Source organism: Mastigoproctus giganteus, chromosome 5 (genome assembly GCF_048544385.1).
Source record: "Mastigoproctus giganteus isolate SK-2022 chromosome 5, ASM4854438v1, whole genome shotgun sequence".
In the NCBI taxonomy this organism is placed as follows: Eukaryota; Metazoa; Arthropoda; class Arachnida; order Uropygi; family Thelyphonidae; genus Mastigoproctus; species Mastigoproctus giganteus.
In genome coordinates this window covers 158,533,730-158,551,784 of record NC_143579.1, presented here as the reverse complement: position 1 = coordinate 158,551,784, position 18,055 = coordinate 158,533,730, and the positions used below count along the sequence as shown (strand labels likewise).

General features: G+C 39.6%; 1 protein-coding gene across 2 annotated transcripts in view; it reads left to right on the top strand.

The window, feature by feature from the left end:
* tws (protein phosphatase 2 regulatory subunit tws) overlaps nt 1-18,055 on the top strand; it is a 533,883-nt gene that overhangs the window by 389,904 nt on the left and 125,924 nt on the right. The window lies entirely within an intron of this gene.

Genomic DNA, 18,055 nt, shown 5'->3' with positions numbered 1-18,055 from the left:
CCAAGAGCTACTCAAAGAACTTAATATAAAGGTAGACAAGGTTGCCCAAACACCAAAGCAACCCCTTCCACCCTGGCATGCTCATGTCCAGGCATGTGACTTGTCCCTTAGAAATTGGGGAAAGTCGGACACTCCATCGTCTGTCTACCTGCAGCTTTTTTCAGCACCGAGCTGAACATTCTGACTTCGCGCCAGTCTACACAGACGGCTCGAAGGCGGAATCATATGTGGGATCTGCTGCTGTCTTTAGAGACAGCACTACATCGGAGCAGATTCCCTCTGAATGCAGCATATTTACTGCAGAGCTGCACGCTATAAAGTTCCCCTTGGATCACATTAGTAAATGTCAATACCAACAGTTCATTTTATATTCCGACTCTCTCAGCGTGTTACATGGTTTAATAACCGTGAGATATAATTCTCATCCAGTTCTGTCTAGCATTCAGCAGAAGATTCACGTTCTCCATGAACGTGAATATGATATCCGCTTCTGCTGGATTCCCAGCCACATTGGGATTAGGGGAAATGATTTGGCTGACGCTGCAGCCAAATCAGCAATTCCCAATAATAACCACTGCCTGTTAGTCCCCTATACAGACTACAGGCAAATAATACATCAAAAGATACATTCCCAATGGCAGGATTCGTGGAATAGACAGACTGCGAATAAATTATATCATATAAAACCTGTAATTGAACCGTGGCAGTCTACTCTGCGCAGGAATCGTAAGGAGGAAGTTGTTCTTGCCCGGACCCGCATAGGGCACAGTCATTTAACTCATTCGTTTTTGCTGAAGGCTGATGACCCTCCTATGTGTGAGTCCTGTGGCACAATTTTAACAATCAGACACATTTTCGTTGACTGTACCAGTTTTAGAAATGCTCGTTTTACCGCTTTTAACCATCTGACTGAACCGTATACACTCAGATTTTATCCGACAATGACCATGTGTCTGCTGTTTTTAATTTCCTAAAATCAGTAAACCTTTTTAATCATATTTAAAAAATCTTATTATTTTAAGATTTTCTGTTGTTACTTGTTTACTGATATTTGTCTGTTACAGTTTATACTTGTTTTTATTACCAGACGTAGTGACCTAATTCAGTAGGTCACTGAAAATTTTTTACTTTTTAGGACAAGGTTTTGGCGCATTATAGCCATAGTTGCTGATGCGCCAATAAAACTCAACCAAACAAACCATTCTAAATTAGATTATGGGTCCCAAGTGTACGAATAAACAAGATACAATGTACTACGATGGCTAGACACAGTCCATTATCAAGCCATCCGCGTTGCCACTGGAGCTTTCAGAACATCTGCAGTCCAGAGTTTATATGTCAAAGCAGGTGAACTGCCACTGTCCCTGTGACAAAAGCAATTGTGACTAACATATACTTTTAAACTAAAATCCTTACCAGAGAACCCTACGTGGACATCCGTGTTTGAGACACTGTGGGAAACTCTCTATAACACCCGTCAGACTGCCAATCGTCCTTTTGGTATCCGTGTCCAAGAGCTCCTCAGAGAGCTTAATATCATGGTAGTCAATGTTCCCCAGTCACCAAGGCAACCACCTTGGCATGCTCACTTATTATCCTGCAACCTTTCAATTAAAAATTTAGGTAAGGCTATCATCCCATCTTCTATCTATCAACAACTCTATACTGCCCACCGAGCTGGGTACTCTAACTTCTTGCCTGTCTTTACTGATGGCTCGAGTCAGGATTATCTGTTGGATTTGCTGCCATCTTCCAAGATAATACCACATCTGGGAGGCTCCCCCACAAATGCAACATATATACAGCTGAGTTGTATTCTATAGCAGTAACCTGGGACCACATAAAAGCCCACAAGTATCAAAGTGTATGGTGTATACCGACTCCTTAAGTATACTGCAGGCTTTATCTGGGATCAGGTTCAATCCTCATCCATCTCTGAACCGTATCCAGCAGATGCTACATTCACTTTCTGAGTGTTCATTCAACATCTGTTTCTGCTTGATTTGAAGCCACATTGGGATTGAGGGTAATGAACTGCTGACACTGAAGCCAGGTCACCACAACCCTCATTGTCTGTTAGTCCCCTATACAGACTACAGTCAGCAAATACACACAAAATTACTCTCCCAATGGCAACAATCTGCGCAATCTCCTCCGCATAGGACACAATCATCGTACGCATGCATTTCTGCTGAGGGTAGATGACTCCTTTGTGTGAATATTGTGACACTTTTTTAACTATTCTTCTCATTTTAACTGCGTGTCCATGTTTTAGACACAAACGTGATTTGTATTTTACTGCTATTAGTCATCTGGCTGATCCTTATACACTCAGCCAGATATTATCTGATAATGGTGGTTGAGTGGGAGAAGACATAGAGTGGTAATCAATGGACGCTGCTCTTCATGGACTAATGTTATTATTAGAGTCTCATGGGGTTCAATTTTGGGCGTACTGTTGTTTTGTATATTTATCAATGATATTGATGAAGATATATCAGGCTTAGTATCGAAGTTTGCAGATGATACAAAGGTTGGCAGGGTTGTTAATGACAGTAATGGCAGTGTGCTACTGCAACAGGATCTAGAAAATTTGGGCAGATGGACTGAAATTTGACAAATGCAAAGTACGGCATATTGGTAGAACTAACCCCTGATGAACGCACCAACTGTGTGGTACTACACTTAGGGTGATAGAGAATGAAAAAGACCTGGGAGTAATTGTACAGTCAGATATGAAGTTTTCTTAGCAATTCAGACAGGCTGCAAGAGCAGGTCATGTGGTTTTGTCAATGATATTCAGGAATTTTGCTAGCAGGGAAAAGAAGGTGATTATCCCTTTATATAAGGCAGTGGTCAGGCCACGCCTTGACTACTGTGTAGACGTCTTGTGGCCTCATTTTAGGAAGGATGTAGATTTGTTTGAGCGTCTACAGAGTAGGGCAACAAGATTGGTGAGGGAAATGAAGCCCTACCATGAAATATTGTTCCCACATCTGGGACGGTGTCCCCAAATGCTCTCTGACTTCTAGATTCCATTCAGAAGATGGCAGTTAGGTTAATTAATGACTCATCTCTAATAGTCTCTCTACTCACTCTCATAGATGTACTGTTTCTGCTGCATGCCTTTTCTACAGATACTTCCATGGGCACTGTTCTTCTGAATTGGCTTCTATAATTCCTGCTCTCTCTTTCAAAACAGTCCGAACACATGCCGCCACTAGCCAACTTCATAGTTACAGAATCAACTTTTCATGTTCCTCATTTATATTCATTCAACTGCCGTTTTCTGGAACAACATTCCTTCATACATATTTCCTGAAAATTACCCATGCAAGGTACTAAGTACTATAGGTTCTAATACTGCTCGTGTTTGGGGTTTTCATAAAAAAAAAAAAAAAAAATTGTACTACCTCCTTCTATCATTAGCAAACTTGCAAACTCCTCTAATTCCCTTTAGAGGATATATTTATATATATTAACCCCTTTCCTGAAAATGTGCCATAATGGATCGACTTTTTCTATTTTACAGATTAAAAGTATTTGAATCGTTTTGAATATTTTCGTTAGATTCTTTTAATTGCGTTAATTTGAATTTTAATTGTTTTGAATTGATTTTGAATTGTGTTAAATTGATTATTTAATTATTTATATTTTACTTTAATTATATTTATATTTTACTTTAATGTACCGGTAAGTTGTCGATTTTTTCGTTTTTTCCGTTTTAATTTCTGGAGGGTATCATACGGAAGTGTTCCACGTACTATATTGAGGTAAACTCCTCTTATTAATTTACTAAGATTAAAAGTATGCATAATGCAAATACTCGTTGTATGGTGTTTTGTGGTTTTTTTTTTTTTTTTTTTCGTAGAACATAAATGGGAGTAATTAACTCATTTGGGCCATCCCGAGTTATCTTGTGTATGCCAAAAAGTTTCAAATTAAACAAATTTTTTTAATAAATTAGTGCTTGAGCTAAAAGAAAGGAACAGAAAAACACTCTTCACTACTCATTATATAAATAAATTTAAAAAATCAAGTGGAACTCACAAGCAGGGCAGTAACTTCCCACCGCAAGCAGTAATCGTGAACTAACTACATTCTGACATACGGCTGCTGCAAATGGATAGGCGAGGTAAGCGTTGCTTACTGGCTGCAGTTCAAGAGGGCGCCGAAATATTTTCAATATAGTTATGTAATTGGTTAACTCTTATCAATATTCAGCATTTAGTACTGCAAATTTTATTTTGCTTACTGGTGACACATAGTAATGCATGCTACTGTTCTGACATTGCTATACAATAAGTAAATAGAAGCAAAATGAAAGCCAGTCGTCTGCTGCCAGACGTAAGAAAATCCTATCTTGCTAATGCAAAATTAGCCAGATAAATGCCCGAGAAAATATGTTTCAATCCTAAATTTGGAGGTATTATTATTTGCTTCGGGTATTACTGTATCCCGGGATATTTCGTGTAGTTCTAAATAACTTTTAAAACTAAAACCAAGATATCACGGGAGAATCTACAAAGGGGTTAAGCATCTTAGAAAAATAAATACACTTTGATATATCCATAAATAATTACAATGAATATAGTGACTCTGACAGGCACATATTGGCCATAGTTGCCCTTTTGTCATGAAATCTGCATAACAACTATTACTGAGCTCGATGAAGTTCTCGAATAGTTCTGCTGGACCAGATGGCATTTACTACATAATGCTTCGCCACCTTAAAATCTACACAGTTAAATTTTTACAACAGAATCTTTGAAGAGAAAGTTTCCCCTGATATATAGCATCAGTCAATAGCGGGGCGCCTCCGTAGCCAGGTGGGAAGGAGCAGCAGTGCGTAGCACATGCTTCTTGATTAGACCGGGGTTCGAGCCCGTCACCACCAAATACGGAGTATGCGGAAAGGTCAAGGAATGACCACCGCATATCCCGGAGCAATATGGCCTTAGTTGCTAATGCTCCTAAAAAAAAAAAAAAAAAAAAAAAAAAAAAGTCAATAGCGGTAGTTCAGAACTTATACTTGGAAGCTCAAGATCCCCCACTTTATATTAGAAGACAAAGCCTACTCTGACAATAAGCTGCCAAAATAAGAATCTCTCCATCTCATCCTTGTTGGGTAGACCTCAAAGAGCCTCGGCCCCTCTGCCAAGCATATTTCGAGGGCAAGCGATATTTCAGTGATTTATAGAGTGCTCTTCAAATGCGATTAAAGTTATTTTTAAGTTCCTACATTTCTCTAAGCAGTCTTATTTTTAAAACCGCTCTATTCTTGAAAAGCCACAAGTTAGCACACAGAAATGAAACTCACCTTTCTCTCTTTATCCATATATTTCTAGTTCCACTAACCAACTAGCATTTCAACCACTTGGCCTCCTAGTGGCACTGCTCCTGCATCCCGTGGTGGGCCAGGAACCTTGGCAGAAAAGTCCTCTTGCCAAGGGCTAAAAGGAGCAAAGATGGTAAACGTAGACCATCAGGACATTAAAATCTGATCAGATGGATCGATGCTGCCCATTATTCTTAATATTTCACTCTCTTACTAGTCAGTCTATGAATAAACTGTCTCCCTTTGTTAAATAGAAACAACTAGATGATATTGCAGGATCTCCCAAGACGGTTAAGAGACTGCAATCAGGATACCTACTAGTAGAGACTATGAACCAAAGATATTCCAAAAAGCTTTTACAGTTAACAAGCTTAGCTGGCATTCTGGTAAAAATATCTCCTCACGCAATCCTAAATTCATCTAAGGGTGTCATTTCCAGTTGGCTTCTAGTAATTGTCATTGAGGAAGAAATAACTGAAGAGCTGCAGGAACAAAACATAATTGAAGAAAGGCAAATAATGATTAAAAAAGATAATCAACTCACCCGTACCAAAAATATTACTCTTGTCTTCAATATGTCCAACTTACCCTCTTCTGTAAAAGCAGGTTATTTTCTTTGCCGCATTTGCCTCTACATTCCCAACCTTGGCAGAAAAAAAAAAAATTAGACCACACTTGGGATACTGAGTTCAAGTATGGAGACCGCACCTAAAGAAAGACATTGTTCTTCTTGAAAGGTTCCAAAGACAAGTAACTCACCTGGTGAGATGGACAAATGGGCATCCATAAGAGGAAACACATCGAATATGTGGGTTTGCAGAGCTTGGAAATTAGGCACCTTAGAGGAGACTTGATTCAGGTGTTTAATGCTCTGAGAGGCATAAGTAAAATGAATGACAACATTTTCACAGTTATAAATGATTCTAGAACTAGGGACCATAATTTCATGTTACGGGGAGGGGGGAGTTGTTTAGACTGGATTGCAGGAAGTTTTATTTTAGCCAGCAAGTTATAAATTACTGGAATAAGTTACCTACATGGGTGGTAGAGGCTGACAGTTTGGTGTAATTCAAAGCAGCTGGATAATTACCTAAGGGAGGAGCATAGGTTGTCCATTTTCTTTTCTCTTATTAATTAATATTATAATTTTTTTTTAATTTTCTTATTATTATTATTAATTTTTTTTTTATTATTTTATTTATTATTTTTTTTTTTTATTTAATTCTATTATTTATTTATTGTTTGGCTGGCCATAAGCCATAGGCTTCCTTGCAGCATGTGATCATTACTAAAACTAACCCTTTAAGATGTTATTAATACCAAAAGTATGGTCACTCTTAAACTGTATGCAGAGGAGATCCTGCCTACCCCAACTGTGGGTCTTCAGATCATATACAAAGTGATTGTACCGCTACAAAAATGACCTGCCAAAATTGCACAGGTGACCAAACTGCATATTCCAAGACATGTAAAAAGTGGAAAACCAGAGGAAACAAAAATTTGGGACCAACTGATGATGTTACCAACAGCAAATTCAAAATGGGAAGCATTCAAAGAACTTATCTTGGAAGCTACTAGGCTTTACATACCAACTAAGAAATATTGTTCAAGGTTTAGGCCAAAATGGATGTCAGATGAACTAATGAGGCATATGGCAGAGAAGAAAAATGCATGGGATACTTACAAATTAACACATGACACAGAAGCCTATGATAGATACAAGTTCATATGCAACCAAGTTACAAAGGAGGTTAGGCAGGCGAAGGCAGATTACGAGAAATCCTTGGCAAGGGATGCAAAGAAAAACAGCAAAGAGTTCTTTACTTATGTAAACTCTAGAAGGAAAGGGATGAATCAGATTGGTCCACTTGATATTGATGGGTCAAGTGTTGATGATCCTGCTCAGGTGGCTAACAAACTAAATGAATATTTTGCATCGACATTCACACATGAGGAGTTATTCAGCGAGGGGAATGCCAGAGGTGTATTCAACTCTAGCAGTAAGTTACAGAATCTTGAAATAACTGGGAGTAAAGTGGAGGAGAAACTGTTGAAGATAAACACAAGAAAGGCACCCGGGGTTGATGGGATCTATCCAGTTATATTAAAGGAGGCAGCAAAGGAAGTAAGCAAACCCTTAGCCATAATTATGAGAGCTTCCTTGGACTCAGGGGATGTACCCATAGACTGGAAATGTGCAAATGTGACCCCAATTCACAAAGGAGGATCAAAGGCTGACACAAGTAATTATAGACCTGTGAGCTTGACTTCTGTTCCAGGAAAATTAATGGAGGCACTGGTTAAAGACGCACTGCAGGATCATGTAGACAAGACTTCAGTTATAGCTCAGACACAGCATGGTTTTGTTAAGGGGAAGTCTTGCCTGACCAACTTGATTGGATACTATGATGCAGTCACAAAAGAACTGGATACAGGGAATAACTTTGATATTATATACTTGGATCTTAGAAAGGCTTTTGATACTGTTGCACATGCAAGACTGCTACACAAATTGGAGCAGTGTGACATTGGAGGCAAATTGCTGCTATGGATAAAGGGGTGGTTGAGGGGGAGAAGACAGAGAGTGGTAATCAATGGACACTGCTCATCGTGGACTGATGTTATTAGTGGAGTCCCTCAGGGCTCAGTGTTGGGTCCATTATTGTTTTCTGTATTTATAAATGATATTGATGATGGTATATCGGGATTAATGTCCAAGTTTGCAGACGATACAAAGGTTGGCAGGGTTGTCAAGGACACTACTGACACTATGCTTCTGCAACAGGATCTGGAAAGGTTGAGCAGATGGGCTGAGAGGTGGCAAATGAAGTTTAACATTGACAAATGTAAAGTACTACACATGGGAAACAGCAACCCCAGAGCAACGTATCAACTCTATGGTACAACACTGACAGTGGTAGAGAATGAAAGGGACTTGGGGGTGGTTGTGCAGGCAGATATGAAGTTCTCTGAGCAGTGCAGACGGGCTGCAAGAGTAGCTCATGGAGTATTGTCAATGATATACAGGAATTTTTCCAGCAGGGATAAGGAGGTGATTATTCCATTGTATAAGGCGATGGTCAGGCCACACCTAGAGTACTGTATACAGGTCTGGGGGCCTCATTTCAAGAAGGATGTAGAGCTGCTGGAACGAGTACAGAGAAGGGCAACAAGATTAGTGAATGGAACAAAGGGGTGCTCTTACGAAGAAAGGCTTAAGTTTTGCAAATTACAGTGTCTGGAGACTAGGCACCAGCGAGGTGATCTGATAGAGGTGTATAAAGCCTTGAATGGTTTAAGCATGCTCAATGCTGATGGGATTCTTCCTCTAGCTCAGAATAATCACCTGAGAGGGCATAAATTCAAATTGAGGAAAGACAGATGTAGGATAGACGTGCGGAAATTTGCCTTTAGCCAGCGGGTGGTTGGTTGGTGGAACAGACTTCCATCCCTTGTGGTGGAGGTTGATAGCCTAAATAAGTTTAAGGCTCAGCTGGACAGGTATTTTGAACGAACAGAGGGGTGAAGTGGAAGTGGTTTTTTTTTTTTTTTTTTTGGCTGATGCTGCATAAGCTTGCTTTCTTGCATCAAATGCCTCTACTAATGCTAATGCTAATTACCTATGCCAATGCCGTAAAAAAGCATGAAACAGTCGCTATTCAAGTTGATGTTGCAGCTCCTACTTCTAAATCAATTTCTGATTGGGCTAGAAATGTCCTCTCTGAGCTACAACTAAGCATACGCAAGCAACAATTCAAGTCCTGAGACCAAGCAAATAATACTCCTCTGACAATACCAATGGCATCTCCTCCTCCTCCAGTGATTGCTACCATGTTCTGTATTACAAACTCAAATGCTATGAAAAATATTCAGACAACCATGGCCACAAATGCCACATCTATACAGGAAGATCCTATTTTAGAAATCTATGCTGAAGAAGAAGAAATGGACACTGGTCAGCCATTTTTCCCAAAAAAAGATAAACCAACATTGGGATGTCATAAACCAGTCTCCTTCAAAAAGTAGTCAGATTCAGCTCCATCAAATAAACACGAATAATGCCTTGTATTTTTCAATAGAATTGCAGAGGCTTTTCTTGCAACCCAGATGATATCCAAGATCTAATTAACTGTTATTCTCCAGTTGCCCTTTGTCTTCAGGAAACTTACCTAAGCTCGCAAATTTCTCCTTTCATAAAGAACTATTGCCTTTATCGAAATATAGCTAATGCTGCCCATGGTAATGTGGCAACCTAATAACTTCAAAGATCCCAACTAAACATATCCCACTTCAAACTGAAGTAGAAGCTGTTGCTGTTCATATAACTCTCCCTATCGCAATAACACTTGTCTCAATCTACTTGCCACCAAACCACATTTACTCTTAAAAAGATCTTGAAGACTTCTTCATACAGATACCTCTACCTCTGTAGATATTAGGAGACTTTAACGAGCACCATCGCTTATGGGGCGCTCCAAAATTAGATAGACTGGGTGGACTCATTGAAAAGTTTTTAGAAGCACTAAATCTCACCATGCTCAATACCGGTGCACACACATACAGATCCCAACTGGACACACCTCAGCAATAAATCTCTCAATTTGTTCTCCAGTACTATTCTCGACCATAGAGTGGTGTATAATACATGATCCCATGGGCAGTGATCATTTCCCAACTGTATGCAAAGTATACATACAGTGATAGCACAGACTCCTCTGTCTCAACCCTGCAATAAATGGAAATTTTTCCAAGCATACTGCGTAAAATTTCAGTCATCAGTCTCTTTCGATAAGAAAAAATATCCAGCCCCGAGTGCCAAGCGATCTTTCTAGTGCAATTTGTCAGATGCAATTTACTGTCTATCATTTTCTAGATGATTGTCCCTCATATTCAACCATCTGGTCAAACACTTTTCAATCACTCCCCATGTTGAATATATCATCTGATTTATCTCATTTCTTAGGAAATGAAGCAAATGTTGAAGAACTTTTATTTGGTCTAAAATGTATTGGTTTGAACAGGAGCATATGATTTTACATCTGTAACTACTGGTAGGACCCATTTTACGGCAGGGTTAGGTTCCAGCAAAACAGGGTCATAAAATGAAAAGTCATAAAACAAGACAAATTATAATGTAATTGAATGGAGATAGGTTCCAGATTTTTCCCAAGTATGTACTAATAATTCTGTTCTTTATAAATAATTAAATATTTTAAACATTTAATGCACAAGTTTTATTTATATTTATGCATAAAACAATTAATGAAATAAAATTTTAACTTTCTTTGGTCCTGTGGAGTCAGGGCTTCAGTACTCATTTACTTCACTGATAAAATTTATGTGAAAATGGCGTAATGGGCCAACATTAATGGGAGGTTCCTGGTTGAGGGTCATTGGTTCTGAGGGTTCCTTTCCCTTCTTTGTCAAGAAATGTAGTATTGATGTCTGGCGTGACTTCTTTTTCTTCCAAGATGTTATAGTAGGGCTTTAACATCATCATGTTGACACCTCTTTGGATGCCATGGCTACGTTCCCAATCAGGATCATTATCACAAAGTTCATCAAATGCACTACGGATTTTGGCAAAAGCACTCTGAATATGTTTTGTTTTTAATGTTCTGATTTGCTCCAACTCTTCCACTCCATCTGGTGTGTCAGCCTCACGTCGTTGAAGTCGCACAGTCAGTTCCTCCAATTCATTCCTCGAAAGTGACTTACCATGACTCATCAGAAACTGGTCAACATCATCTAGATCAACGTTGTCAATGCCAACTTCCTTAGCCATGCGAGGGTGCCTCCATAGCCAGTTGGGCAGGAGCAGCAGTGCGTAGCACACGCTTCTTGATTAGACCGGGGTTCGAACCCGTGACCACCAAATACGGAGGATGCGGAAAGGTCAGGAAATGACCACCACATATCCTGGAGCAATATGGCCTTAGTTGCTAATGCTCCTAAAAACCAAATAACAACAACAACAACAGCCATGCGAGAAACGTCTTTAGCCACTTCCGAAACTGGCTCAATCCTTACAAAATCAGTCACTGAATCAGCCAGACGCCATTCATGCAGGACTGTGACACTTCCTCCCGGGCAGAATCAATGTTTGTGATGGCATTCAGGATGTTATACGACTTCCAGTATTCCCTCACAGTTATATCAGACCGCACAGCCTCAACAATCCCTTTGAAAGTCATACACAAATAATACGCCTTAAAGGTCACAATTACACCCTGGTCCATCAGTTGCAAAAGTGAAGTTGTGTTGGGAGGCAAACACGCAACCTCAACTTCAAAATGGTCATTGTGGATTTCTTTGAGGTTGGCTGGGTGTCTTGGGGCATTGTCCAGCACCAACATAACATGACTTTGGGAGTCAGGCCGTTTGCTGCACAAAACTGTGCAACCACTGGACAAAAGTACGAGGTGTACCATTCGCTAAGAATTGTCTGAGTCACCCACGCCTTTTTGTTAGAGTGCCAAAACAGAGGAATTTGTGTCTTCTCATGCCCTTCATTACACAAGGCGTCTCTGAATGGTACACCAATATTGGTTTGAGTTTAAATGTTCCAGATGCATTGCCACCCAGAAGCAATGTCAACTGATCTTTTGCAACCTTGAAACCAGGGGAAGACCTCTCCTCACAGGCAGTGTACATCCTACTTGGCAATTTTTTTCAATAAAGCCCCATTTTGTCCACATTAAAAACTAAATCGGGGTGGTAGTTGCCTTCGTCTATTAAGTGTTTAAATTCGGAAGGATAAATTAAATTAAATTTTCTGTTTATACTCCGGGACGACCAAACGGAGAAGAAGGAGTTCACAAGATAGACAGAATACAAGAAACAGCACCGTATTTAGTAGTCACGGTTTGAACCCTGGTCACTCAATGCATGTGTACTCATACACCCACATGCCTGACCACTAGGCTACGGCATTCTGCCACTGCAACGTCATCACTTGTAGCCTGACCAGGCACTTTCACATTGTGAATTTTAGAATGGTTTTTAAACTGATGAAACCACCCTTTGCTGGCCATAAATGTTTCCGTGCTACCAGACTCCTCACATATTTATCAAATAATGACTTCACCTTGTCCAGAATTACCACCTGTGTAACAGGAACATTATTTTGGTTCATATCGTCAACCTACAACACTAACAATTTCTCCCTTTTTTTCATTGTCTCACTGCATGAATAAGTTGTTCTGGAGGATGACACACTTCTAATCCTTGTGCATATGTGCACGCACTTCCTTTTATCAACATTGTTCATAATCACTGATACAGTAGAAGGCACTAAACTTAATACCTTACACACATCCAACCGATGCTCACCAGACTCCATGCGATTAATCACATCCATTTTCTCCTTAATTGTTAGTGTTTTACGCTGCCCCCCCCCCCCCCCCCCCCGGGCACAGACATTGCCATACACTTAGAGCTCGTGGTTATACAAAAATTATTATTATTATTATTAATGAGGAATAACACTGTATAACCCGTTAACAATTGAGGGAAAATTCAAAACGAAACCAACATGCGCACTAGACGTAAACAACTCTAGGCATCGCTATCATTCCATCCACAATGCACCGTGAAAAACAAAAGAAATGCCTAGTGTGTGTTTGGGCTCACAGGCGTTGCTGTGATCTGTTACTGAGTTGCGATTTTTCTTGTTATTTTCAATTTTTTCAAGTAATATTTTGAAACAGTCATTAATGTGAAATGTCGTGAAATGGACCATCGTAAAACAGGACCTACCTGTATATGATGCCTGTAGATAAACAATGTACAGACAAAATTTGGCCTCGGTAGCCCTTATGTCATTAAGCCCAATACCAACAACAACTAGTGCGACCATTTAGCATTTTTCCTAGGGCGAGTACTAGTAGTAGCTTTCATAAACCCTCCACCGCTCTCAATGTTACTGCTTATTTCCTGCAATTGTTCTTCTTCCTTCTCTGAGCAACGTTACTCCTTTACCCCTAGTAACGTTACTGCTAGTCCCGCTTGCAACATTACTGCTATCACTAACAACATACTGCTGTTCTCTTCTGCTGCTCGCTTAGTCACTTGGGCACCATTCCTGCCTCCACGTGGCAGGGCCGATAACCTGGGAGAAGGAACTCCCTCTTCTACAGCTAAAAGGATCATTGATAGATTGCAATGAATATCCATCATTAGAGCCCACAGGTGACAAAGTTGAATCGTCCAAAGCGACTTCGAATTGAAAAACAGATTTCAGATTTGCCAGCATTTATTGTAATGCACTTGTAATGTCCACACAACCTGTCAGCAAGCTATCGCCTTTTCTGATACAGAAATGTTTAGAATCAGTTGTTGTTCCCTACAATGGTGAAGCGCCTCCAATCTGGAGACCTTTTAATTGAAACTTCTAAACATCTCATTCAGAAAAATTGTTAAAATTAACAACATTTAACAATATTCTAGTGTCAGTTATACTCCCATAACACTCTGAACACATTCAATGGTGTGTTCAGTAAATGGGATTTACTTACTGTCTCTAAAGAAGAAATAGTACATGAACTTAGTGAACGAAAGGTGACATATGCTCAGAGAATAATGACCAAAAAAGATTGCAACCAGGTCCATTATTTTGTTATTCAGCACTCCAAATCTTCCATCTTCTCTTAAGTCTAAGCGGGACCTGATGAAAGTTCGATAAAGATGGATAAGGGTATGTCAGTCACTGCCCCATGACATAGATGACACACGCCGGATGATATTCAGTTTCTTCAAGCAGATGGTGCAAAGGTAGGTCACATGTGCTTGAAAGTTCAGTTTCCTATCTAGTACCAGGCCAAGATAATGGACATTATAGCAATTATATGCTAAAGATCAATAACATGCCAATACCCCATGCCAACATGCCAAGGGGTATTGGCATGTTATTGATCTTTAGCTCAGGAACATGCTGAAGGGACCTTAATTTGCAAAATCAAGTAGTGGTGGAATTGTGTTCAGCAAGATGATATCCATTGTGTAAGGTCCAGGCTTCTATTCTGGCTAGAGCAATTTGCAACTGTCTTTCGATAGTATTCATAGGTGACTGGCAGGATATAGCAAAGTCATCTGCATACATGTACTTATGAATGGTTTTTGGAAGATCTTCTAATATGTTGTTGACCCGAATCGCAAATAAGGTAGCACTCAGTATTGAGCCGTGCGGGACACCCTCTTCTTGAATGTGAAATGCTGACAGCATGTGTCAGTATTGTACTTGAAATGTGCGTAATCTTAAAAAGTTTTGAATTATTTGAGGTAGATAGCCTCTCAGCCCCAACTGATGTATATCTTTAATAATGCCATGACACCAAGTGGTATCGAATGCTTTTTGAGTATCTAGATTGACCATCACCAGATGCTGTCTCGTATTTTTACAAGTAAGTCTAGGGTAGAACTGTTTTTGTGGAAGCTATATTGGTGATCAGAAAGATTTTGGGAATCTAGACTCTAGGTAATCCTCTTATGTAACATCTTTCAAAGATTTTGCCCAAACAACTTGTCAGTGATATTGGTCTGTAATTCTGAACTAGGGAAGGATCTTTGCCTGGTTTTGATATTGCACAAATATAGGATTGACCCCATGACAGAGGATAATAATATACCTAGATCAGCTTCACATAAATACTTTAGCATACTTAGTGAATGCTGTCCGGTCCTACTGCACTATTTGGAGATTTACTCAAGGATTGCTTGAGCTCAACTGGTGTAAAAGGCTGGTTATAAGGGTCTAGTTTGTAAATTAAATTTTTGATGTTCTTCATTAGTTTTAATGTGCTGAAAGGAGGTCGCATAAGAGGATGAGGCGGAAATATTATAAAATGACTGTTAAAGCATTTGCAGTATCAGTAGGGAAGGATAGGAACTACCCATTCCATTGTATTATTGGAGATTGCATCATTAGAAATTTCCCATTGAGAGCTTCAATTTTTTTATCCAGATAACTTGAGTATCAGTATTTTTGTTAATAATTGAGGCAAATTTAATCCAGGAGTCAAGTTTTTCTTTTTCCCTAATTTGTCTGTTTTTGGCTCTGAGTTTTTTGTAAACGATTAGGTTGGCAGTAGTTGGAAATTTGCGAAAGTGGTTCCAAGCACGGTTTTTTCTACTTTTGCTTTGGAACAATCTGCATTCCACCACTGATTTTGGTATATACGTTTGTGCTGGTTAGATTTTAGGATGGAAATTTCTGCTGCAGATAGTATATGGCTGGTAATGTGATCAGTTACATTGTCAAGATGTTGTTGTACTTATTGGATGTTGTATAGGACACAAGTGGAGTAGTTTTTCAAGTCTGCTTTATGAAAGTTTCAAGAAGTACGGCCTTTAGGACATGACACGACCTGTGTTTGAATTCAACTGATAATAAGCAAATGGTCACTGTGGAATGGATTATTCAGCACTAAATATTCCATGCTTGCAAAAAGAGATGCTGAACAGATGGATAATTGTATGGCTAAGGTAGTTAGTACATGTAGGTAGTTAGACATGAGTTTGAGAGCCAGAATTTAGCAGAGTCAGGTTATGGTTACCCAGAAATGTTTAAATTAATTAAACTCTCCTATCCATGATGGAAGATTCCCACAATGGAAATCACCGAATAAACAGACAGCAGGTGTGGCAGTTGTGCGATTAGATTGTCAAGTTCAGTCTGGGTGCAAGGGTTAATGATATTCCTAAACATCCAAACTGCTACAACTTCTAAGGAGGTTTGTAGTTGGAGATGTCTTGACAGTATAGTAGATTTTACAAGAACAGCTACCCCTCCACAAGCAGTAACGTCAGAATCTCTGTCTCGCCTAAACATGGTGTAATTTTTGAATCTGAGAGAGGCTTTTTGATTATAGAAATGTTTCCTGTAAACATACACCTACTGCATTTGTTTGAATTAGTAAATCACTCAGGTCATCAAAATTACTGCATAATCCTCTACAGTTCCATTGTAGGAATTTATTCATTGTTGGGGTTTAATTGAGGAAGATTGATCTGACTGTTTTTTCTGAGAAGACGTCCGTTTGCTTTGTTATAATTTTTCATTCCTGGAAAAGGTTGAGCGTCCTGTTTCTATGGTATCATTAGCATGTAATTCTAATACTGATTAATCATCCTCTGGTTAAACATCAATTTCCATTTTGCTATTGCACGGTTTCACTTTTTCCTGGTCTTCAACAATTGCTGATTTGGTTGTTTCGGACAATGCTGAGATAACATCATTTGGGATTAACCAGCGTATTGCTGGTCTCGTTGACTGTAAGTTTCTTTTTTGGATGTTAGCACGCTTTGGCCTGGGTGGAAAAAGAACTGCTCTGTTCTATGTTTGTGTCGCAACTGGGCGGCTACTTTGGGTGATGATGCGTATGATCAGCTAGGCATGGTTAACAATACTTTCTTGGTTCAGGATATGTGACTTTATGCTACACTTTATATTTCTGGATTTTTTTTCCCTGTTTTCCAAAGGTCACATGCTTTAGAAAATGCAGGATCGCTTCCTTTACAGTTTGAGCAAGTAGGAGAAGAAGCTGTACAGTCTCCTTGGAGCCACAAATAGGACATAGCATCGCCTCACCATGCCATCTGTGCATGGGCTTACTTCTGGCACTTAAAGCAGCGAATGGGATTTGGGATATAAGATCGAATCTTGCAATTTAAGTAACCTGCTTTAATTAATCTCACAGAACACAACAGAGTGGTAAGGTTCTGCTGGATTCCTAGGCATGCTGAACCCAGGGAAATGAGAAATCAGATCAAGCAGCAAAAAGTCCATTTAACCCTGTGTCTTCACTTGCCTTGATTCCTTATATGGACTGCAAACTCATCATAAAACAGTTATGTATTGGCCAATGGGCATCAGTATGGCAGCAACAAACTCATAATAAACTCTGCCAAATAAAGAAAGAGCCGCAATGCTGGAAATCTAGTTCACGACTAAACAGACGACAAGAGGTTGACCTTGCAAGGACACGCACTGGGCACACTCATCTTACCCACCTTCACTTGTTGACAGGGGATGAACCTCCTCACTGTCGTCATTGTCCTGCCCAAATAACAGTGAAACATATACTCCTCGAGTGTCCCCACAACCATGCTGTGCGATTAGCAAATTTTAAATCAGCTTTAACCCAAAGCAATTCTTTAGAGCCGAACAGTATTCTCAGTGATGTAAATCTGTCCCACCTATTTAATTTTTTAAAACAAATTCATTGATATGAACTTATCCGACATATGACTGAAACAAAACAAGGGAAAAAAAATTATTTCATTTACAAAATAACGGTGACAGGCACAATTTGGCCTCAGTTACCCTTGTGCCAATAAACTCCCATTAAAACCAACCAAACCATTCCCCAAGAATGCAGCATATATACAGCTGAGTTGTATGCTGTAGAGTTAGCCTTGGACCACATTAAAACCCACAAGTATCAAAGATGTATTGTGTACACTGACTCTAATTATGCTGCAGGCTTTGTCGGGGATGAGGTATAACCGTCATCCATTCGTTACCCGGATTGAACAGAATACTACATTCTCTGCCTGAGTGTTCATTCAACATTTTGTTTCTGCTGGATTCCAAGCCACATTGGGATCGGGGAAAATGAATTGGCAGATGCTGTGGCCAGATCACCTGAACCCCATAACACTTATTGCCGTTAGTCCCCTATATAGACTACAGGCAGCTAATACACACTACATTACTCT